At 40.8% G+C, this 24,354-nt stretch overlaps 1 long non-coding RNA gene across 3 annotated transcripts in view; it reads right to left on the reverse strand.

Moving 5' to 3' along the window:
* Positions 1-274: 274 nt before the first annotated feature.
* Positions 275-24,354, reverse strand: part of LOC141413873 (uncharacterized) — a 42,935-nt gene continuing 18,855 nt past the window's right edge. For all 3 annotated transcript variants that reach the window (XR_012438846.1, XR_012438847.1, XR_012438845.1), the window contains 2 exons: positions 3,693-3,847; positions 275-1,761 (listed from right to left, as the gene is read on the reverse strand). This is a non-coding gene — a long non-coding RNA (uncharacterized lncRNA). The remainder of the gene's footprint in view (positions 1,762-3,692; positions 3,848-24,354) is intronic.

The following is a 24,354-nucleotide window of genomic DNA, read 5'->3' on the forward strand; positions in this document are numbered from 1 at the left end:
GGAAGATTGCATATACCACTTCTAATTCTATATACCTCATGTTGACCCAAACATCATTACACAAACAACTGTAGCTAAAGGGAAGTTAAGAAATGTAGTCTTTACTGCATACTGCTTCACATGCAGCAAAATCTTCTCTCTACCTCTCTCTCTCTCTCTCTCTCTCTCACTTTCTGTATATAGATGTAATATATATAATGTAATATATATAGATGTAAATATATAATGTATATATATGTTATATATATATATGTAATATATATACAGAGAGAGAGAGAGGTATATATTACATATATATACAGAGAGAGAGAGAGAGAGAGATTGGGGGAGAACTGGTAATAGCCACTACCACAATAGTTTAGAAATTCTTGCATGACTATGACTGGGTAGATCATTTATGTTTTCTTCAAGAAGTTTGGACTTAGAGTCGGATTACCTGGCTTAGAGCTGCAACTCTGGAACATAGTGTGATCTTGGCAAGTTGTATAACTTCTCTGAATCTCGGTTCTTTCCTGTGCGCAATGAGGCAATACTCATCTACATATCCCATGAGATGTTCGGAAGCCCAAATAAACCAATGTCTTTGAACACCTCATGTGGGCTGTCAGGTCAGATGAAGAGTGAAAGGCTGCTACATTGAGACACCCAGAAGGTTTGGGTTTGTTTTTTAACTTCTGAGCATGTGGTGCTGGCTCCCCAGCTTGGTTTAGGGTAAGAGCCACATATCTGAAATTCTTCTGTATTGTATTTCCACTCTATGGAATAGAGTGCGCCAATACTAATGTGTGCTAATGCTTAATCGCACCCTACTCACTTCTGCTGGTTTCCCAGCCTGGCTATGACCAGCATCCTTCTGGCTCCTGAACACCCATTCTTATCCTCAAGTGAGAATCATTGGCAACCTGCTCTGCTGACTCCTGAGTTCCAATCAGATGTGGCTGATGAGGGCCTGAAACTTACTCTTTGCAGAGTGGTTTTGGTGGAAAGCCTGTGCACAGGGCGGGCAAGAAGGAAACTAGCAGAAAGCCCCCAGTGATGCCAATCAAAGCTATTTTTCTCCACCTCCTATGCAGCAAACCACAAAGGCAGCCTTGGTATGCTTTTGCACCCCTCCTGTAGCTTGTGGGGTCATCCACAGTGGGTGTTGGTTTTAGTAGAACCTGTTCTTACCTATTAGCCTCTAAGCTCCTTAAGGAAGGAAGGAAGGAAAGAAATCTTTTTTGGCACCTATTAAATCACACACAGGCACATAAACAATATGCCAGTGTTTATTCCTTATCCAACCTCACTGCCAGCAGGTATCAGGACTTCCTTGTTGGTAAATGAGGAGCTGGAGTTTTCATCAGTACCTTGCTCGGTACCATACAGTGTAAGATTAAAAAACAGGACCTCTGATGCCAAGTCTGGTTCTCTTCTATGAGTCCATAGTTATTTTTATTATACTTAAGCATGAAAGGGTAGAAAACTTGAGTTTATTCATTGTCTCCTCCAATCACTAGCTTTAAGTCCATGTCCATGTAAGAACTAAAGGAGAGTGAATGGTGTGGTTTTCCCTGTATTTCCTCTGGCAGTGCACAGACATGCTAATCAGGTATTTATTGGGCATACTTTGGTTGTCGGGTTGATATTTGAAAAAGAATGATAGCTGTATTCCAAGAGTTGAAAGCCTTGAAGGTGTGGAGGGGAGTGGTCATACAGATAAAACGAGGGAAAAGAATCAGGGAAGAGCATTCCTGGACATCATCATTTGTGTCTGGCTTCCTGGAAAAAACAGAGCAGAAGTTAATTAAGGGCCTGAACCACACCCACAGCCATGAATCTTGGCACAAGCAGATGGCATCTCCCAGAGGAGAGAATTTCCCATGAGGCATGTCCGCGGCAATCATCCATCCTGGGTTTCCTAGCACGGTCCAATTTCACATCTTTTCTCTCAAAGCCCTTAGAAAGTCATATATACTGAGTGAATCATGAGTTTTTCTTTTGAATTTGAAAAATAGTTATAGCAGGCTTATGGAAATAGCCTTTTATTGTTTCCTGACGGTAGAGCAAAGGCACAGAGGCTGGCCTGCCCAGAATTGCCTGTCCTGCCCAAGGAAAGAGAGGGCCATCAAGGCTGTGAATTGTTTTGTTATTCTGCTCAGGCCAGGCATGGTGGTTTATAACTGTAATCCCAGCACTCAGGAGGCTAAAGCAGCAGGGTTGTGAGTTCAAGGATAGCCTGGGTAATGTCGGGAGACCCTGTCTCAAAAAAACAAAAAACACCAAAAGGCCAACCAGGGCTGTATCCTGAGAATGTGGGTCCTTGAAAAAGGAAAGAAGAAGCAGTAAAGGCAGAAACAGCACAAAGGAGGGAATGACCCAAAGTCCTTTGCAACACATGTAGAATTGCATTTAGGGAAGTGAGAGCTCTCCCAAAGATGTCTTCAGATTGACCCCAGGCAGCCTTGGAGGCCCTTTGTGGTTCTAGCTCTTTCCACACTAGCACGGGGTCACTGCTGGGTAACAGTACCCCTCACAAGCACAGCCAAACCAAGCTAAAGGTTCATTCATTTTCTAGGATATGTCAATTAACTCCTCACCTCCCAGCCCATCAAGTAGGTCCCTCTGGGTTATGCTTTATGCCAGGACTCAGGAGGCCTGGGGTCTTAGCCTCATTCCCCAATCAGCACATTACTTTTTTTCTCCACCCTTTTCTTTGTAGAGTGCTTACTACACACTGTCTGGTTATTTTGCTCAGTGATCATTCTGGACTTTGAAACATTTAAAGCTCAAAAATAATAGTTTCTCTGGTGTCAGTGGCTCATGCCTGTAATCCTAACAGCTTGGGAGGCTGAGATCAGGAGGATCTGGGTTTGAGACCAGCCTAGGCAAATAGTTCAAAACACACCCATCTCCAGAGCAAAATGGACTAGACGTGTGGCTCAAGCAATAGAGTACCTGCTTTGTGAGCACAAATCCCTGAGCTCAAATCCCAGTCCCACCAAGAAAAAATATATATATATATTATATTATATATATTAGTTTTCTTCAGTCCAGCAAAATCTGCACACCTCATTCATTTGCTTAAAAATGATTGCATGCACTGTATGTCAGCACTGCTAAGATTCTAGTTACTGAGTCCCTACAAGGCGTCAGGTGCCATGTTATATCCCTCCATTTAGTACTCTCCACAGCTCTATAAGGTAAAACTTCAATTTTTAGGCCAAGAAAAGATTAAGAAACTTGCTCTCCATCACTCATCTTTGGTCTGGGACCTACTCTGTCTTAGTTACTGTTGTGTAGCTGTGACTAGAATACCTGACAGAACAACGTAAGGGGAAGAATTATTTATTTTGACTCATGGTCTCAGAGAGTTCAGTCATGGTTGCTTTGCCCCTTGTTGAGGAAGCTTGTGGCAAGAGAGCTTCTTCACATGATAGCAGAAAAGAAGTAGAGAAGGGAAATAGAGGAAGGGGCCTATAAATAGCCCCCAAGGATACAGCCCCAGTGGCTTACGTCCTCCAACCTAGGTCTACCTTCTAAAGTTTTCATAATCTCCTCAAATAGCACCACCAACTGGGGACCAAGTGTTCAACACATGAGCCAATGAGAGAACTGACAAATTCTCCTATGGGTCCCCCTGAAGAATGTATAGTAGTATGGAGGGAACTTCCCAAAAGCAGCCCAACAGTTGTGACAGAAACATGTCTTACAGTTCCTTTTCATGGCGGTGTTCAAAGTGAAGCTGATAGCAGAATTCCAGAGTGCAATTCAGTAAAACACATCCAAACAAGGGGCCTACACAATGCAACCCAATGAGGCAGTTCTCCAATACTCTGATACATTTCAAGGGTAAAATTTAGTCTCGCTAAAAAAAAAAAAAAAAAAGTTAAAATTAGTAAACTGCATGTTCTTAAGAAATCCATCATAGACTGTCTCCTGACTGGCCTTTTGATAAAAGCTGAACATAGCAGAATGTCAATTTGTAATCTCTCACAAGAAGTTAAACAGGAAATTTGTTATGTTTTTAATAATTAAAAGACTGAAGAATAAAGTCTTTCAGGAGAATTAAGGATTTTACCCAGATGCATGACCTACATGTCCACTTCATCTCAGGTAGCAGAGGATGGATTAAAGAAACAGAAACCCATACCTCTTTTGTTTTGCTTTATGTTTCAGATGCACTCTCACTATGTAGTCCAGTTCTCAAACTTGAGATCTTCCTGTCTCAGCTTCCTGATTAGCTGGGATGCTAATCAGGAATGTACCACCACACTGTTTTTGAAAAGTTTGGGTCTTTTCTGGTTTATAAAGGAAAGAGGAAGGCATTAAAAAGAATTCTCAAATGTTAGTGTGATAGGAAAACCTGTTCAAACTTTAGTCCTGGGACTCACTCCCAGAGATTTCGATTCTATTGTTCTAGACGGGGTTAATGAACCTGCATTTTAAACAGGTACTCAATAAATAATTGGGATGCCAATCCTAATTGAGGAACAAAAGGGTAGAAAAAGGCAAATTCACTTTCTTCTTCTGGAACTACCACATCTGCCTTCTGTGATTTTTAGATCTTGGGTCCATGGATTGTAGAACATACAATATATACACCAGCATATATGACATATTTCCCCTTTCCTCCCTGTACATTCATTCGCAGGTTTTTGTCCTTGACCAAATTATAGCACTCGTTTTCCTGGCCCTCTAGTTTGGAGACTACATCTTGTAGAAACTCTTGGTTTATCTAATCATGTGAGCCAATTTCAATAATAAATCCTGTCTTATATATTTATATGTGCCCTAATGGGTCTGTCTGTCTGTCTGTCTGGGGAATCCTGATTAATATATTTTTGAAAAGGAGCAATGCTCATCATCCCCATCCAAAAAATGAATGTTGTCCTAAATACCTATATCCCTGGTTTAATGTTGTAGCAACAAATGCTTTGTCAATTGTGTTAATGTAGCCATGCTAGCTGCTGAAGCAAAGATACCTTGGCATTGAAGGAGGGGGAAGGAGAGAGGCAGGAGGAGGGAAAGAATAAAGGAAAGAAAGAAAGAAAGAGAGAGAGAAAGAAAGAAAGAGGGAAGGAGGGAGGGAGGGAGGGAGGAAGGGAAGGAGCAAGGAAGGAAGGAAGGGGGAAGGGAGGGGAGGGGAGGAGAGGAGAGGAGAGTGGAGGAGAGGAGTGGAGAGGAAAGGAAAAAAGAAATAATTGAGATGGGGGACACCCACCTTACAGCAGGGCTATGATAATTCTAGCTGGGAAAAAAATTCAAAGCAGATGCTCACAATTGCTCTCTTGGACATAAATCTCGCAGTAAAACACCTCGATTTATGCTCATTTTAAAGTAGTTTCTTGCTACACCCTCTAGGACAAATTAGAATTGTGAGGCCTGAGTAACTGAAGGTTTGAACTGCTGTGTAGAATTACTGCTACAACTCAACGTATGGTGAAGGATGTCTGTTTAAATTGATTTGATTTTAGAGAAAACTGCAGCCATTAGAGCAGTTAATTGGGTTTGGTTGCATGCGCCTGAACAGTCACATAAAATAGTTTAAATAATATGGAAGCTCACTGTCACACAGCAATGAGGCTCAGAGATTGGCAGCCTTGAATGGGCATTGCCTTCTACCACGGCAGGGACCAGCGTTCTTCCATTGCTGCGATCTTCAGCCAGGGGCTTCTAATTAATTCATGCCCAAGAGTTGCTGCAAACCCTGTCATCCTTCTGCACTGCAGAGAGTAGGAAAGACGAAGGGCAAAGACATATTTTTAGGGATGTTTTCCAGGTTTGTACTCAGTAAACAGGGGGCAGATGGGTTCTGGGGAACATGTACCAGTCTCTGCTTTCGCCACTTGTGGATATAGATTAAGTGACTAAAGTGATGCCTAGCAGCCAGCATCAAATCATGTCACTTCCCTTGGAAAAGAAGTCTTTCTGATCTCAATAGCAAATGCTCATGCATTCTCCTTATCTGAAAGCAAAAGCAATTCATAGGACATGCACTGAAAAGGTGATGAGTCAAAACCCCTCTGCTTTTCTCCATTCCTACTGTTTGGGAAATTTTACACACGTAACATACACTTCTGACGAACCCACAGAAGAGTAAAAAGTAAACAGTGCAAGTTTCTAAATGTTGCAGTCCTCTCTTCCCTGATCTACCCTCAAGGGCTGCTCTGAAAGTGATTCCTAGTGTACACAGGCAAGTCTCTCCAGGTTACTATTTCTATGATGTGGACAGCTAGGTGTTTGTGTCTGTTTAACTCTAGAAGATGACTAATTGTTTTTCATAGAGGTGAAACCAGCTTACATTCCCACAGTAATGTGTGATACAATATTGACACTTAGTTTAGTCAGACTGTCATTTTTGTCTATCTTTTGGACATGAAACACTGCTCTTATTGTATAATTCATGGTGTGACCTGGTTTCTTTTCATAGTAGTCTTATCCTAAACTTTAAAGTAATCTAGGCACTTCAAATGACCAAGATTCAGTATTTAGTAGGCATAGCTTTGACCTATAAACAGTCCTAGCCATAGGGTTAAAGGCTAAGGAAAAGTAATTTTAAATAAACGACACATTCTTATACTGATCCTGAATATCTTATATTGAAGATGTTCAACACAGAAGTCATGGGCTATGTCTGGGTTCAAAACCCACATGCTTCTGGTAAGAACCGTTCATCTGAGAAACCCAGATTTGTCCAGGATGAAAACCGACCTGGATTTTATAAGGGGTTTGGCACAGACTGACCCATCATTTATGAAACTTGGGAATTCTCCCCCTAACTATGAATCAGCCTTGTATTTGGCATAGATTTAAGATGAATCTGGTGATAATAAACCTTTCTCAGACTGTTACTTTAGGGCTCTGGTCTCCTGAGCCCAGAGAGGGCCTTGCCATCAGCAGAGATCAGAGGACCGTCTTCTGCATGACAAGGTCAACCAATCCTTGGGAATGTACACTTTGGGAGCAAACTCACTCTAAGGTGGCTTGCATGACTCTATGTAGACAGTTGGTGAAGAGATTGTGCACTTGACACTGTATAGCAGGCTTAGTTGTACAACTGTACACCTCTAACAGACTTAGTTGTTGGTGAGGGATGTGTGATTCTAACTAAGAATGTTTTCCTGTTAGTCTGTCCCAGGATCAGGTCCCAGGAGTTTTATATCTTGGTCCTACAGGGAACATATGTTGAAACTGTGGTGTAGCTAGGTGTAGCTCAGCGGTAGTACACTTACCTAGCATGCATAAGGCCCCGAGGTGCATCCCCAGCACCAGACCCAAAAAACTAAAGACCCTATGTTGTAAGGCACAAGCAGTCCTTCTTCATAGCTGCCCTGAATATTCACCTTTCAACTCTTCATATCCTTTCCCTTGTTGATCAAACATTCCTCGAAGTTCACCTCTCTCTCTTGGTCACACCATCAGAGTGAAATAGGTGACTCAGGCCTTAGGCAATCAGCCAGTGTCATGCCCTGGCTTGGGAGTGAGCACCTGATCTGAGATGGTCTAATGAGAAGAAATTGTAGACTCCTCTAGAGCATGCTGAGAACGGTGAATAGCAATGCTCCTTCTGCTACCCTGGAAACAGTGAGGTCAGGTGGCTTGTCCCCACCTGGAGCCCACAAAGGACATCAACACAGGGAAGAGCAGAGCAAAGTGGTGGAAAGAAATAAAACTTTAAGGACATTGATTGAACCCTGAGCCCATATGTCTAAAGACGGAGCTTCCCTTCGGATTCTCGGTACATAGACAGTGCACTCCTTTGGGAGCTGTAGTCAGTTTAGGAGTGAGTTCATTGACGCAACCCACAAAATGTCCACAAAAGTAACTATCTAAAAGAATATGAAATAAGTGGAGGAGGAGAAGCTGTCCTCCTTTTCTGCCACAGCATTTAGGGGTTCCAGTGGCACAAATGGTGGCAGAAGTCCCCAGCCAAGAATCATGGGATCTGCTGCAGTGGTCCCCTGCAGACACATCTGAATGGGGTCAGATGAAATGGTGATGCCCCTCGCAGGAATAATGGTGCCTGGGGGACCCCAGAAGGGGCTCCAGTGGAAGGAGGTGAGAAAATGGGCCATGAAATGTACTTATACCCCCTGCTCCATCTGTAACACTCTCTCTCACACACACACATTCACATGCAGACACACACTCATACACACACACACACACATCCTCTCTCACTCACACACAGATACACATACACACATACTCACACACATAGACACACAGACACATACTCCCAGGGGCCATGTGCTCCACTGCTGACACTGTCACTCCCTCCTCTTAGAATGGTGCCAGCTGCCTTGGCCTCCCTTGGAGACAGCCTGGTTTCTGCATGGCATTCATCATACCTGTAAGGAGCCACACCAGGTCTTTCTGACTGGGCTTATTGCTACTGTGCCTCCCCAAAAACTTCTGGGCGTAGGGGAAGGACCACCCTGCAGGGAACAAGATCTGGCTTCCTCAGAAGCTACCCACAGCAGCACTGCCTGCTTTTATCCTGAATGTCTTCACAAGGCTGTTTACTTAGCATAATAAGGATGTAATAAATAAATACAATGTATAAGCATAATCGAGACAACATAAAAGGCTCCATTCACTAATTCAGAATTCCTTTGCTATAACACCGCTCACTCTATATGCAGGTGACAGCCAGCCCTCTTTATCTTCCCTGTGGGGCTTGAAGAACCATCTCACATACTCTGGCTACTGCTGTTGCTTTGACTTAAAACTCTTTTGATCTCCTGGGAATAAAAATGACTCAGGCATTTCACACTAGTTGATCACCTTTTGCAAGTCTCTTCTCTCCTGTATTTCTCATTTTATAGACACTGGGAATATGAATATTAATTGCCTGGTCTTCCGGGTATCTACACATGACCATCTGAGTCAGTACTAGCCACAGAAGTTTCAGCAAAAGTCTTTAGGAGGGACGCATGTGGTGGTCCTGGAGAAGCTTTGGTTTTCTAAGTTTAAAGCAGGGATAGTTGTGTTGGATGCAATCTCTTTGTCTTTTATTCTTCCCTCTCCTTCCAGTTTAGAATGCCAGTGTGATGTATGGAGGAGTAGCAACATTTTGTGACCTTGAAGTAGCAAGGGTAAAAATAAAAGCCCACGTTCTAAAGAAAGAAGAATGGTAAGATAAAAAGGACTTGGATCTTTGATGTCATTAAGCCACTGCACAAATTCTGGACTCTATTTCCCAGACTTCTAATAGTGTAAGAAAACTAAACTAAGATTAATTAGGGCCACAAATGTTAAATTACTTGCAGACAAATGGATTAACTGATATGTCTTATTCACCATTGAGTCTTTGGTACCTAGAGTTTGGTACAGTGGTTAGCTAAAAGAAGATGCTACGTAAATGACTGTTAAAAAACTAAGTGAAATAAATTTCTAGATTACAGAATCATCCATTTATAGTAAAATCAAGGGACAAGTAATTTTTTAAGTTTTTATTATGTAAAAATGAAGACATGAAATTTCATGTAAAATAATACAAAAAATTCTAAACTCCTCATACCTATCATCCAGCCTTTCTTTCTTTCCCTCTTTCCTCTCTCCTCCCTCATCCTTCTTCCCTCCCTCCATTTCTCTCTTTCTTTCTCTGTCTGTCTCTCATTCTCTCCTTCTCTCTCTCTCTTTCTTTCTTGATCTTGCTGTGTATCATAGACTGGCCTCTAACTCATGATCCTCCTGCCTCAGCCTCCCAAGTGCTGGGATTACATGTGCATGCCACCATGCTGGGCTTATTTACTATTACATAAAGCAATATCTACATGAAAGTGATCACTATTTAATCATCATTCCATTTCATGCATCCCAAGATAATAACAAATATGTAATTAGTTTATTGCCAAATTAAACATCACCATTGGATTCCTTTAGCAGACACAGAGATTGGTCTTCAGAATTTTATGAAGTTAGCACCCAAAAGATATAATCTTTTTTTTTTGTCTGTGCTAATTGGCATTTCTGAGTTGCCTGCTTCTTCAGCTCCAAATCTGAGTTTTATAAGATAAAAAGAAAACCCAGGAACTTACCTCTGTGTTATACCCTAGGTCCCAAGGTCCCTAGCTAGACAGCCACCTTTCAGAATTTTGTTTGTTTGTTTTAAATGTATATGTGTAGGTGTCTGTTATATAACATGGTTTTTAGTTGAACTTGTCAGAAGTCGGGAAAAACAATGTTCCTTCGAATAGGAAGTAGAAGTCCACAGGAATGGGATTTCCCATTATACAACGTTGGATCAAGGGATCTACATTACAGCACAGGAGGTGCAGAAGTGGGCCATGACCATGGACCTACTAGTCCCCCACAGATCACATCACCCAGAAAACGTCATCTGGACAGTGTGATGGGATGTCCTCTTGAAGGCAGGCTGAAGTGCTAGGCTGGAGTTGGTGCTGTGTGAGGGTGGCATGGCTTCCTCCTAGACAGAATAGACACTCTCAATCACCAACTGTTACATGGCACAGTGTCCTGGTAGGTGGAATGGTTGGGTAAACCATGGGATAAAACTAAGGGAGGCTCTGCTTACTAGCACTCCTCTTGGAAAATTGATGTTTTTGTTTCTTAGTTCTGGGTGGGGTCAGCGAGTTTAGAGGTCTTGGCTTCCAGAGATGGTATGTTTCCACTTGTCACCTTGAGTTTCTCATGCTGAGAGGCCAACAGGAAAAGACCCTGACCATTAGGAAGATACAGGCTGTTACTACACAACAGGGGCAGAGGTGATCCACCTGGGCATGGCTTGGCACCTCTCTTGCCCAGTGGAGCGTGAAAACCAAGGGATCAGACCTCTCAGGGATGAGGATCTAGGCCATTTCACCGGGAAAACCACCTGGATGAACAAAGACGAACACCAAGAGACAGAGGAATCTCCACGTCTCTACTCCTCCACCCCTAAATTTAGATGGAGCCTAAGTCGAGACTATTCTTAGCTGCAAAAAGGGTATGATATCACTAGGGAAAGCCAAAGAGTAAATCTGAAGTTTTTAGAACACCTGAAAGGTGTATGTTTACTCTGGAAGTGTCCAGATATTGAACAGTTAAAAGTATTTGTCAGGGTTCACAGATCAAGCAGAAACCCAGTGGTCTCAGAGGAAGAAAAACCACCTACGAGACGTTTTCTCCCCGTACTTAGTGTATGATTTTCCTGACTGCTGTAACCGAGTACCACCAAATGGGAGGCCTAAGGGACAGAAATGGCTCCCTATTCTGGAGCTTGAAGTCTGAAGTGAAGTTATTGGCAGGGACATGTTCCCTCTGATTTCTGTAAGGTGTGCAGCCTCTCTGCCACCTGCTGGGGGTTCACTGGTATTCTTGATACACTGGCCTCTTTGGAACTGCAGAGCTCCTGTCTCCGCCTTCATTGTCACGTGGTAGTATAATCTGTATAGTCATATGGCCATAACATAAAGACACTAGTCACACTAGTTCAGGTACCTACCCTGTATGGGCATGACCTTATCTTAACTACTTGCAATTGCAATGATCCTATTTCCATATTAGGTCACATTCTACTCAGTGACGATTGCATTGCCACTCTTTCCCCTAACTCCTGCAAAAAAGAATAGAACACAATTGTGCTTGGGATGACATAAGGATGTCACCTTGCACCCTCTCTAAAAAAGGAAACTAAAGTTTTCAGACACACGTGGATGGTAGTTTGTTATTTAAAAAAAAGTCATTACAAAAGAAGAGCTCAGATATATTATTAACTACAAGTGATCCAGCAGAACTGTTGGATGATCACACGATACCTGATCAAAGTTACATTTTCAGATTCACCACTATCTAAGTTAGTACGAGTAGCTAGCACCACACCTGAACTTGTGGAAACAATGTTTGATTTCAATGTTTGATCAAGTCTTGAGGTATGTGACCTAAATAGCAAAGGAATGAATTCATTGGAATTCTGTCTGTACTCTTCCTTTAACGCACACGGATATCACAGACATTTATTCAGGCCATGCTAGTCTAGCCCATAAACGTAGTCTAATAATAGCTAAAGTTTATCAAGTGTTCATTTTGCATTAAGCACTTTTTCTGAGAATTTCATCTGTGTGTTCAATCCTCACACAACTCTATTGTCATTTTATAGGTGAAGAAATTGAGGTGCAAACAGATTAGCCAGGAAGTGGCAGCATGAACAACAGAGGAAAAAATTCACTGGACTGTCTCAAAATTAAAAACTTCTCTTTTGTGATACTGGGGTTTGAACTCAGGGCCTGAGGCTGGCTAGGCAGGTGCTCTATCATTCTGCCAACCCACAATTTAAAGCTTTTATGTATCAAGGGGTATTATTAAGAAAGTAAAAAGACACCTATAGAATGGAAGGAAATATTTGAAAATCATATATCTGAGAAGGGTTCAATATTCAGAATACCACATATAAAGACCACCTAGAGTGCAATCTCAAAATGACAAATAACCCAATGTTCAAAATGGGCAAAGGACTTGAATAGATTTTTCTTTAAAGAAGACAAAGAAATGGTCGAAAAGGCACTCAACATCATTAACCATTAAGGAAATGCAAAACTTCAGTAAGACAACAGTTCACACCTGCTAGGATGGTAATAATCCAAAACATGGAAAATAACAAGTACTGGCGGGAATGTGGAGATATCAAAACTCTTGTGCATTGGGGAAATAATGTGGTGAAGCCATCATGCAAAACAGTTTGGCCACACCTCAAAAAGTTAAACACAGAGCTTCCCTGTGATTTAGCAATCCACTCCTAGGCACATATCCCAAAGAATTCAAAACAAGTGTTCAAATATTTGTCCATGAATTTTCATGGCAGCGCTGTTCATAATAGCCAGAAGGTAGAAATAATCCAAATGTCCATCAGTGAATGAGTAAGTAAGAAAATTGTGGTATGTATATATGTAGAGAATGAAATATTATTCAGTTGTATAAAGGAATGAAGTACTGGCCAGGCATGGTAGAACAAGCCTGTAATCCCACTACTCAGAAGGTGAGGTAAAGGATTTCAATTCTAGGCCAGCCTGGGCTACATAGCACGACCCTGGATCTAAAGGCCAAGGACTGGGGTGTAGCTCTGTGATAGAGCTCTTGCCTAGCATGCCCAAGGTCCTGGGTTTGATTCCCCGGCATGAAAGGAAGAAAGAAAGAGAAGGGAAGGAGTGAGGAGAGAGAGAGAGACAGAGAGAGAGAAACAATGAATTACTGATACATGCTGTAATATGAAACATTATGCTAAGTAAAGATGTAGTCAAAAGGATCATGCACAATCTATATAAAATTACATGAATTTCACCTCAATTAAGAAAAATCTTTATCCCACAAGCAAGGGGAAATCAAAAGGGGGTTAAAAGCAGGAGAGTGCTTCAACGTTCTGTATTTATAAAGATTACTCTGGCTCCTTTGGAAATGGATTGTTGGCAATGGGGGGATGTGGGAGTAGGTGGAAGGAAACATTTGGGAGGCTACTGCAATCCTCATCCAGGTGGCAGAAAATGGTGGTTTTAACTTTGGTGTCAAGAAAGGGATAGAGAAAAGGAACAAAAAGAAGAATTAACATGGTGAAGTGTTAGATGAAGAAGGTGTCAAAGATGACTCAGGTTTTCAAAATGACAAACTAACAGTATACCTTTATATATATTTTTTCTCTTGTGATGCTGGGGATTGAATCCAGGAGTCTCACACATCTTATGAGGACCAAATGCAATAATACACAGTAAAAATTCTATGGTGCTATTTTACCATCACCACTTTATAGCAGAATCAGAAATTCATAGACGTTATAAATCAGTTTGTAAGGACACTTCAGAAATTAAAGTTAGGAAATGTAACTACGAACTCAGTGTAACTAGCACAGGCATTAGGTAAGACCCACAGGTGTTGGGGAGATTAGAAAAGTCTCTACCACTTACCTGTTCTGAGAAAGAAAATCAGGAAAATGGAGATAGTAGGAGCTACTTCGTAGGATTATTACAAGGATCATAATTAGAGAGTCTATCAGTCAAGGTGGGCTGGGTTATGCCATACTAACAAGTAGCCCTCCAACAACAAAGGTTTACTGTTTATTATCCAAGGATAATACACGTTCCCTGCGTTCACACACATCAGCTTTGGGAGGGGCAGGCTCTATTCTACTTTGATCCAGGATTCCGGAGGACAGAGAAGCCTCAAGCTGGATCAACCTAGGTGAAGGGAAAGAGCCCTTGTAGGGCCTGACATCGGCATGGAATGGATACACTTCATTTACACTTACAGCTCACTGGCCAGAGCTAGTCATAGTTCCTAACCCCAAGCTGGCTAGGAACCGGCGGTTCTTCTTGTGTCCCAAAGGCAGACAGCGCCAACTAGTGGAAGGACAGCATAATGCCTGCGACAGGATACTCGATAGCCTGCGACCCATTTGCCGCACTCACGTGTTCCCACGCCCCTTTGTACTCATTGAGGAGCAAGGTGGATTCAACCAATGTACTGGGAATTTATTCTACTTACATATCAAGTCACTACTTAAAGTTTCTCTGGCAGTTCAATAAATGTGCAAGAGAGAGTTTGGAAATGTGTCCCAGGATTTCTTTAATCAGAAAGAAATCCAAAATGCTCAGAAAGCCATTTTGTTGTTAGAAAAATAGCTCCAGGGTCTGGATGGCTGGGTTAAGAAAAGACACTGAGCTAAATTTCTGTACACATTAATGAGAAATGAATTTCCTATCTCTTGAGTCAGCCTGAGAAACTTTCTACACTAGAGATGCATATATTAGATTTTAAGTAATCTGCTGTGATACACTGCAATGCAACCCCGCCCCTAAATCTTCAACAAAACCTACTGTCATTGTCATAAGTAGTGTTCGGCTTGTTGGGGGCAAAGGGTTCAGTGGGTTAATTTAGGACAAAAAGAAGAAAAATGATCAAGCAAGAGAACTATTGTGAGAAACATAAACTTCTGGGCATCCTCAATGTTCTTCAGGGAAATGCTGAGTTTCCCGGTTCAGTGTGAGATATCTCGTTACTTAAATAGTAAAGGGAAAAGTGACCCCACTAAGCTGAAGGAAATGGGGCTTTCCTGGCTGCTGCTGGTTATAAGACAACAACAACAACAAATCAGTACAGTTCTCCAGTATTGGTAGCTTGGGGCATGAAGTTAGTTTTAATGAGCATTTTAAGTTGGATAGTAAGGTTTAAGAACTCATGGCCTCACCACTTGCTAGGTAGGTACTCTTCCACTTGAGCCACTCCACCAGACCTTTCATGGGGATTTTAAAAACCATAATTGAAGTTGATTTCTTGGAGAGACATCAGCTTCTTTCTAAGCAAGATTTAGGGCATCAAAAACTGAAACACAAGTTCCCTGCAGAGGCCTTGCTATTATATGGTAGCAAGCCGGGCTTAGTCTTCCTGGGCTGTGAGGCAGAGCCAGCTCACCCTACCTGCTTTGTTAAGGAATATCCCTCTGCTCCTGGCAGTTATTTAATAACCCATAGCCCCTCCAGGGCATCTAAGCCAACAACATGAAAGGGGCTTCATATACCTCTACATGCATCCTGTCAAACAGAAAATTACATTTTTTGAAATCCGAGTGGAACTTCAGGTCATAATAATCTTTTGTGTGAAGAACATGGGTGGTTTGGGTTGTTTGTAGAACAAAACTGGGTTCTGTGAGGAGGCTGCAGTGAAATAAAGATTTATGGAGCTCTTCTGAGATGCTTCTCTTTTGTGTTTATTTTTTTCCTGAGGGGAGGGGGGCCCTACTTACAATTTTTGTAACATCAGCTTTTTTTAAAATTTTTATTTTATTCATATGGGCATACAATATTTGGGTCATTTCTCCCACCTTCCCCCTGCCCCCTCCCTTACCCTCCTTTTTATCCCCCCTTACCCCTCCCTACCAGGCAGAAACTATTTTGCCCTTATCTCTAATTTTGTTGAATAGAGAGTATAAGCAATAATGGGAAGGAACAAGGGTTTTTGCCAGTTGAGATAAGGGAGTTGACTCGCATTGATTTCCTGTGTATGTGTGTTACCTTCTAAGTTAATTCTTCTCGAACTAACCTTTTCTCTAGTTCCTGGTCCCCTTCTCCTATTGGCCTCAGTTGCTTTAAAGTATCTGCTTTAGTTTCTCTGCATTGAGGACAACAAATGTTATCTAGCTTTTTTAGGTGTCTTACCTATCCTCATACTTCCCTTGTGTGTTCTCACTTTATCATGTGATCAAAGTCCAATCCCCTTGTTGTGTTTGCCCTTGATCTAATGTCTGTATATGAGGGAGAACATATGATTTTTGGTCTTTTGGGCCAGGCTAACCTCACTCAGAATGATGTTCTCCAATTCCATCCATTTACCAGTGAATGATAACATTTCGTTCTTCTTCATGGCTGCATAAAATTCCATTGTGTATAAATACCACATTTTCTTGATCCATTTGTCAGTAGTGGGGCATCTTGGCTGTTTCCATAACTTGGCTATTGTGAATAGTGCCACAATAAACATGGGTGTGCAGGTGCCTCTGAAGTAACCTGTGTCATAGCATTTTGGGTATATCCCCAAGAGTGGTATTGCTGGATCAAATGGTAGATCAATGCTTAGCTTTTTAAGTAGCCTTCAAATTTTTTTCCAGAGTGGTTGTACTAGTTTACATTCCCACCAACAGTGTAAGAGGGTTCCTTTTTCCCCGCATCCTCGCCAACACCTGTTGTTCGTGGTGTTGCTAATGATGGCTATTCTAACAGGGGTGAGGTGGAATCTTAGTGTGGTTTTAATTTGCATTTCCTTTATTGCTAGAGATGGTGAGCATTTTTTCATGTGTTTTTTGGCCATTTGAATTTCTTCTTTTGAGAAAATTCTGTTTAGTTCACTTGCCCATTTCTTTATTGGTTCATTAATTTTGGGAGAATTTAGTTTTTTAAGTTCCCTATATATTCTGGTTATCAGTCCTTTGTACGATGTGTAGCTGGCAAATATTTTCTCCCACTCTGTGGGTGTTCTCTTCAGTTTAGAGACCATTTCTTTTGTTGAGCAGAAGCTTTTTAGTTTTATGAAGTCCCATTTATCAATGCTATCTCTTAGTTGCTGTGCTGCTGGGGTTCCACTGAGAAAGTTCTTACCTATACCTATTAATTCCAGAGTATTTCCTACTCTTTCCTGTATTAACTTTAGAGTTTGAGGTCTGATATTAAGATCTTTGATCCAGGTTGAGTTAATATTGGTATAGGGTGATATACATGGATCTAATTTCAGTTTTTTGCAGACTGCTAACCAGTTTTCCCAGCAGTTTTTGTTGAAGAGGTTGCTTTTTCTCCATCGTATATTTTTAGTGCCTTTGTCAAAGACAAGTTGGTTATAGTTGTGTGTCTTCATATCTGGGTCCTCTATTCTGTTCCACTGGTCTTCATGTCTGTTTTTGTGCCAGTACCATGCTGTTTTTATTGTTATTGCTTTGTAATATAGTTTGAAGTCAGGTATCGTGATATCTCCAGAATTGTTCTTTTTATTTTTTTCAATTTTCTTTTATTATACATATGTGCATACAAGGCTTGGTTCATTTCTCCCCCCTGCCCCCACTCCCTCCCTTACCACGCACTCCGCCCCCTCCCTCTCCCCCGCCTCAATACCCAGCAGAAACTATTTTGCCCTTATCTCTAATTTTGTTGTAGAGAGAGTATAAGCAATAATAGGAAGGAACAAGGGTATTTGCTGGTTGAGATAAGGATAGCTATACAGGGCATTGACTCACATTGATTTCCTGTGTGTGGGTGTTACCTTCTAGGTTAATTCTTTTTGATCTAACCTTTTCTCTAGTACCTGTTCCCCTTTTCCTATTGGCCTCAGTTGCTTTAAGGTATCTGCTTTAGTTTCTCTGTGTTAAGGGCAACAAATGCTAGCTAGTTTTTTAGGTGTCTTACCTATCCTCACCCCTTCCTTGTGTGCTCTCGCTTTTATCATGTGCTCATAGTCCAATCCCCTTGTTGTGTTTGCCCTTGATCTAATGTCCACATATGAGGGAGAACATATGATTTTTGGTCTTTTGGGCCAGGCTAACCTCACTCAGAATGATGTTCTCCAATTCCATCCATTTACCAGTGAATGATAACATTTCGTTCTTCTTCATGGCTGCATAAAATTCCATTGTGTATAGATACCACATTTTCTTAATCCATTCGTCAGTGCTGGGGCATCTTGGCTGTTTCCATAACTTGGCTATTGTGAATAGTGCCGCAATAAACATGGATGTGCAGGTGCCTCTGGAGTAACAGTCTTTTGGGTATATCCCCAAGAGTGGTATTGCTGGATCAAATGGTAGATCAATGTCCAGCTTTTTAAGTAGCCTCCAAATTTTTTTCCAGAGTGGTTGTACTAGTCTACATTCCCACCAACAGTGTAAGAGGGTTCCTTTTTCCCCGCATCCTCGCCAACACCTGTTGTTGGTGGTGTTGCTCATGATGGCTATTCCAACAGGGGTGAGGCGGAATCTTAGCATGGTTTTAATTTGCATTTCCTTTATTGCTAGAGATGGTGAGCATTTTTTCATGTGTTTTCTGGCCATTTGAATTTCTTCTTTTGAGAAAGTTCTGTTTAGTTCACTTACCCATTTCTTTATTGGTTCATTAGTTTTGGGAGAATTTAGTTTTTTAAGTTCCCTGTATATTCTGGTTATCAGTCCTTTGTCTGAAGTGTAGCTGGCAAATATTTTCTCCCACTCTGTGGGTGTTCTCTTCAGTTTAGAGACCATTTCTTTTGATGAACAGAAGCTTTTTAGTTTTATGAGGTCCCATTTATCTATGCTATCTCTTAGTTGCTGTGCTGCTGGGGTTTCATTGAAAAAGTTCTTACCTATACCTACTAACTCCAGAGTATTTCCTACTCTTTCTTGTACCAACTTAAGAGTTTGGGGTCTGATATTAAGATCCTTGATCCATTTTGAGTTAATCTTGGTATAGGGTGATATACATGGATCTAGTTTCAGTTTTTTGCAGACTGCTAACCAGTTTTCCCAGCAGTTTTTGTTGAAGAGGCTGCTATTTCTCCATCGTATATTTTTAGCTCCTTTGTCAAAGATAAGTTGCTTATAGTTGTGTGTCTTCATATCTGGGTCCTCTATTCTGTTCCACTGGTCTTCATGTCTGTTTTTGTGCCAGTACCATGCTGTTTTTATTGTTATTGCTTTGTAATATAGTTTGAAGTCAGGTATTGTGATACCTCCTGCATTGTTCTTTTGACTGAGTATTGCCTTGGCTATTCGTGGCCTCTTGTGTTTCCATATAAATTTAACAGTAGATTTTTCAATCTCTTTAATGAATGTCATTGGAATTTTGATGGGAATTGAATTAAACATGTAGATTACTTTTGGGAGTATAGACATTTTTACTATGTTGATTCTACCAATCCATGAGCATGGGAGATCTCTCCACTTTCTATAGTCTTCCCCAATCTCTTTCTTCAGAAGTGTATAGTTTTCCTTGTAGAGGTCTTTCACACTTTTTGTTAGGTTTACACCTAGGTATTTGATTTTTTTTTTGAGGCTATTGTAAATGGAATTGTTTTCATACATTCTTTTTCAGTTTGCTCATTGTTAATGTATAGAAATGCTAATGATTTTTCTATGTTGATTTTATATCCTGCTACCTTGCTATAGCTATTGATGATGTCTAAAAGCTTCTGAGTAGAGTTTTTTGGGTCTTTAAGGTATAGGATCATGTCATCTGCAAATAGGGATATTTTGACAGTTTCTTTATCTATTTGTATTCCTTTTATTCCTTCTTCTTGCCTAATTGCTCTGGCTAGGAATTCCAGTACTATGTTGAATAGGAGTGGAGATAGTGGGCATCCTTGTCTGGTTCCTGATTTTAGAGGGAATGGTTTCAGTTTTTCTCTGTTAAGTATAATGCTGGCTGTAGGTTTGTCATATATAGCTTTTATAATGTTGAGGAACTTTCCTTCTATTCCTAGTTTTCTTAGAGCTTTTATCATGAAATGATGTTGGATCTTATCAAAGGCTTTTTCTGCATCTATTGAGATGATCAAGTGGTTTTTGTCTTTGCTTCTGTTAATGTGGTTTATTAAGTTTATTGATTTTCGTATGTTGAACCACCCCTGCATTCCTGGGATGAAGCCTCCTTGGTTGTGGGGAATAATCTTTTTGATGTGTTGTTGAATTTGGTTTACCATTATTTTATTGGGGACTTTTGCATCAATGTTCATTAAGGAGATTGGCCTATAGTTCTCCTTTTCGGAGATGTCTTTGCCTGGTTTTGGGATAAGTGTAATTCTGGCTTCATAAAATGTGTTTGGCAGATTTCCTTCCCTTTCTATTTCGTGGAACAGTTTAAGGAGGGTTGGTATCAGTTCTTCTTTAAAGGTCTGATAGAATTCAGCAGAGAATCCATCATGTCCTGGACTTTTCTTTTTGGGGAGAGTCTTGATTGCTGCTTCAATTTCATTTTGTGTTATAGGTCTATTCAGGTGACTAATTTCCTCTTGGTTCAGTTTTGGATGATCATATGTATCTAGAAATCTGTCCATTTCTTTTAGATTTTCAAATTTATTTGAATATAGGTTCTCAAAGTAGTCTCTGATGATTTCCTGGACTTCCATGGTGTTTGTTGTTATCTCCCCTTTTGCATTCCTAATTCTACTAATTTGGGTTTTTTCTCTCCTCATTTTAGTCAGGTTTGCCAGGGGTCTATCGATCTTGTTTATTTTTTCAAAGAACCAACTTTTTGTTTCATTAATTCTTTGTATGGTTTTTTTTGGTTTCTATTTCGTTGATTTCAGCCCTTATTTTTATTATTTCTCTCCTTCTATTTGTTTTGGGATTTGCTTGTTCTTGTTTTTCTAGGAGTTTGAGATGTATCATTAGATCATTGATTTGGGATCTTTCAGTCTTTTTAATATATGCACTCATGGCTATAAACTTTCCTCTCAGGAGTGCCTTAGTTGTGTCCCATAGGTTCCGGTAGGTTGTGTTTTCATTTTCATTGACTTCCAGGAACTTTTTAATTTCCTCTTTTATTGCATCGATGATCCATTCTTCATTAAGTAATGAGTTATTCAGTTTCCAGCTGTTTGCATGTTTTTTGTCTTTACTTTTGTTGTTGAGTTCTACTTTTACTGCATTGTGGTCAGATAGTATGCACGGTATTATTTCTATTTTCTTATATTTGCTGAGGCTTGTTTTGTGCCCTAGGATATGATCTATTTTGGAGAAGGTTCCATGGGCTGCTGAGAAGAATGTATATTGTGTAGAAGTTGGATGAAATGTTCTGTAGACATCTACTAGGTCCATTTGATGTATTGTATATTTTAGATCTTGGATTTCTTTATTGAGTTTTTGGATGACCTATCTATTGATGATAATGGGGTGTTAAAGTCTCCCACAACCACTGTGTTGGCATTTGTATATGCTTTTAGGTCTTTCAGGGTATGTTTGATGAAATTGGGTGCGTTGACATTGGGTGCATACGGATTGATGATTATTATTTCCTTTTGGTCTATTTCCCCTTTTATTAGTATGGAATGTCCTTCTTTATCTCATTTGATCAAGGTAGGTTTGAAGTCTACTTTGTCAGAGATAACTATTGCTACTCCTGCCTGTTTTCGGGGGCCATTGGCTTGGTAAATCTTCTTCCAGCCTTTCATCCTAAGCATATGCTTATTTCTGTCGGTGAGATGAGTCTCCTGTAAGCAACGAATTGTTGGATCTTCCTTTTTAATCCAGTTCATCAAACGGTGCCTTTTGATGGGGGAATTAAGTCCATTAACAGTAAGTGTTAGTACTGATAGGTATGTGATGATTCCTGTCATTTAGTTGTCTTAGTTGTTTGAAGGTTTGATTGTGTGTACCTAAATTGATGTTACTCTCTACTTTCTTGCTTTTTCTTTTCCTGTAGTTTGGTGCTGCCTGCCCCTTCATGGTTATGTTGGGTTTCACTTTCTGTGTGCAGAATCCCTTGAAGAATCTTTTGTAATGGTGGCTTTGTGGTCACATATTTTTTAGTTTCTGCTTCTCATGGAAGACTTTTATTGCTCCAACTATTTTGAATGATAGTTTTGCTGGGTAGAGTATCCTAGGGTTGAAGTTATTTTCATTCAGTGCCCGGAAGACCTCACCCCAAGCTCTTCTTGCTTTTAATGTTTCTGTTGAGAAGTTTGCTGCTATTTTGATGGGTTTACCTTTGTATGTCATTTGTTTTTTCACTCGTACAGCCTTCAATATTCTTTCTAGGGTCTCTGTATTTGTTGTTTTAATGATAATATGCTGTGGGGTAGTCTGTTTGGTGTTCTGGAGGCCTCTTGCATCTGTATGGGAATAGATTTCTCTAGATTTGGGAAGTTTTCTGTTATTATTTTGTTGACTATATTATGCATTGCCTTTGCTTGCACCTCTTCTCCTTCTTCAATGCTCATGATTCTCAGCTTTGGTCTTTTGATGGAGTCCGTGAGTTTTTGCATTTTCTTTTCACAGGTCTTGAGTTGTTTAACTGATAAGTCTTCGGTTTTTCCTTTAATTACCATTTCATCTTTGAGATCTGAGATTCTGTCTTCTGTTTGTTCTATTCTGCTGGATTGGCCTTCCATTTTGTTTTGCAATTCTGTTTCGTTCTTTTTTCTGAGGTTTTCCATATCCTGGGTGGTTTCCTCTTTAGTGTTGTCTATTTTTGTCCTCAATTCATTTATCTCTTTATTAATCATGTTGTTTGTCTCACTTTGGCGTTTATACAGTGCTTCTATTGTTTCTTTTATTTCTTTTTGTGCTTTCTCAAATTCTCTATTTTTGTTGTCTTGGAATTTCTTGTGTGTCTCCTGTACATTTTGGTTGACCATATCCAGTATCATCTCTGTAAAATTCTCATTGAGTACCTGTAGTATTTCTTCTTTTGGATTATTCTTGTGGGCTTCATTGGGTTCTTTGGCATAGTTTATCTTCATTTTATTGGAGTCTGGATCTGAGTATCTGTTTTCTTCATTTCCCTCTGGTTCCTGTACTAATTTTTTGCTGTGGGGAAACTGGTTTCCCTGTTTTTTCTGTCTTCCCATCATTGCCCTTGGTGTTGTTATTGTCCCTGTACTGTGTGCAATTAAGTATTTTCTAGCTTGTAATAATTACAATGGTGATATTTAGAATGAAAGGGTGAGAGGAGAGGGAAAGCAAAGAAGGTAAAGAAAAAGGAAAAAACAAATAAACAAGTAAAAAACCAAAACAAACAAACAAAAAGTTTCAAAGATATAAACAGGGAGAGATAGTGCACTAATCAACAGTAAGCTAAACAGGCATTAGGGAGACAGAGAGAGGATTGAAAAAAAATTCTCCAAGTTCAAATGCAATAAAGTTTCGGTCTTATTAATTTGTTGTTAGTCCCTCAGCCTCCAATCCTGGATATCGTGTCTCAGAACTAGTTCTGTTGTTGTCTCATCAAAGGGGAAAAAACCAAAAAAGTCAAAACAAAATGAAACAAACAAACAAAAAAAAACACTACAAAGTGTCCCAAGTTCAAATGCAATAGTTTCAGTAAATTTTTCAGCATGCAGGTGTAGTTCAGTTGTTGTCTCATCAAAGGAAGTTAGAAAAAAAAGAGTCTGGAGACAGTTCTGTGAATGGTATTTGCAGCTGTGGCTCACCTGCCCACTGCTGTCAGCCTGCTGTTGCTGGAGGCGTTATTTATGCAGATCTCTGGGGTGAGCTTAACACTCACCTGGCCCTGCAGGCTTTGTTTGCTCAGAGTTCTCCTGTGCAGGAGCCTCTGCTACAAGCTTTCCCCTTTCCAAGCACACTGGGGGAGGTGACACTGCACCCGCTTTCTCAGGCCGCCGTGTTTATTTACAGCGCATGTGGGAAGTGGGCCTTCCCCCCTCTCCTGTGGAGTTTTCCTCCCACTGCCACTTTTACAAGCTTTCCTGCTCCAAGGTTGCTGGGCATGTGCCGCCGCTCCTGCCTTCTCCAGCAGGCTTGTTTATTTACAGTTTTGTAAAGGATTGCCCCTTCCCCCCTGCTTCAGTGCTCAGGGCACCCTGCCCTCTTTGCTATGTGTCTTTTTTGTTGTTGCTTATTATTCAGTTTTTTTTCTTTTTTCCCTGGGTGGGGGTTGGTCCGTCCAGGGGGCTATGCTGATCTGGCCCAGGGTTGTCTGTGGGAGTACCATGTGCCACTTAGCTCACCTTGTGGTCTGGGTCTTCCCAAGCCATCTGGGAGGTGGTGTCTGGCGGTGTGGGAGCCCTCCTAGTTTCTCCATTTAATGTGAAGTAGAGATGCTATGCGTGGGCTGGGGGTGCGGAGGAGTCAAAGTTTTGCCTCTTCTCAGTGGTTTTTCCTGTAAGGTGTGTCTCCAGCATCTCTCCAAGATTTTACTTTAGGAGGCACACTTTCTGCTTCCTCCCTCTAGTTGCCATCTTGGAATCTCC

Source organism: Castor canadensis, chromosome 11, assembly GCF_047511655.1.
Source record: "Castor canadensis chromosome 11, mCasCan1.hap1v2, whole genome shotgun sequence".
NCBI classification, from domain to species: domain Eukaryota; kingdom Metazoa; phylum Chordata; class Mammalia; order Rodentia; family Castoridae; genus Castor; species Castor canadensis.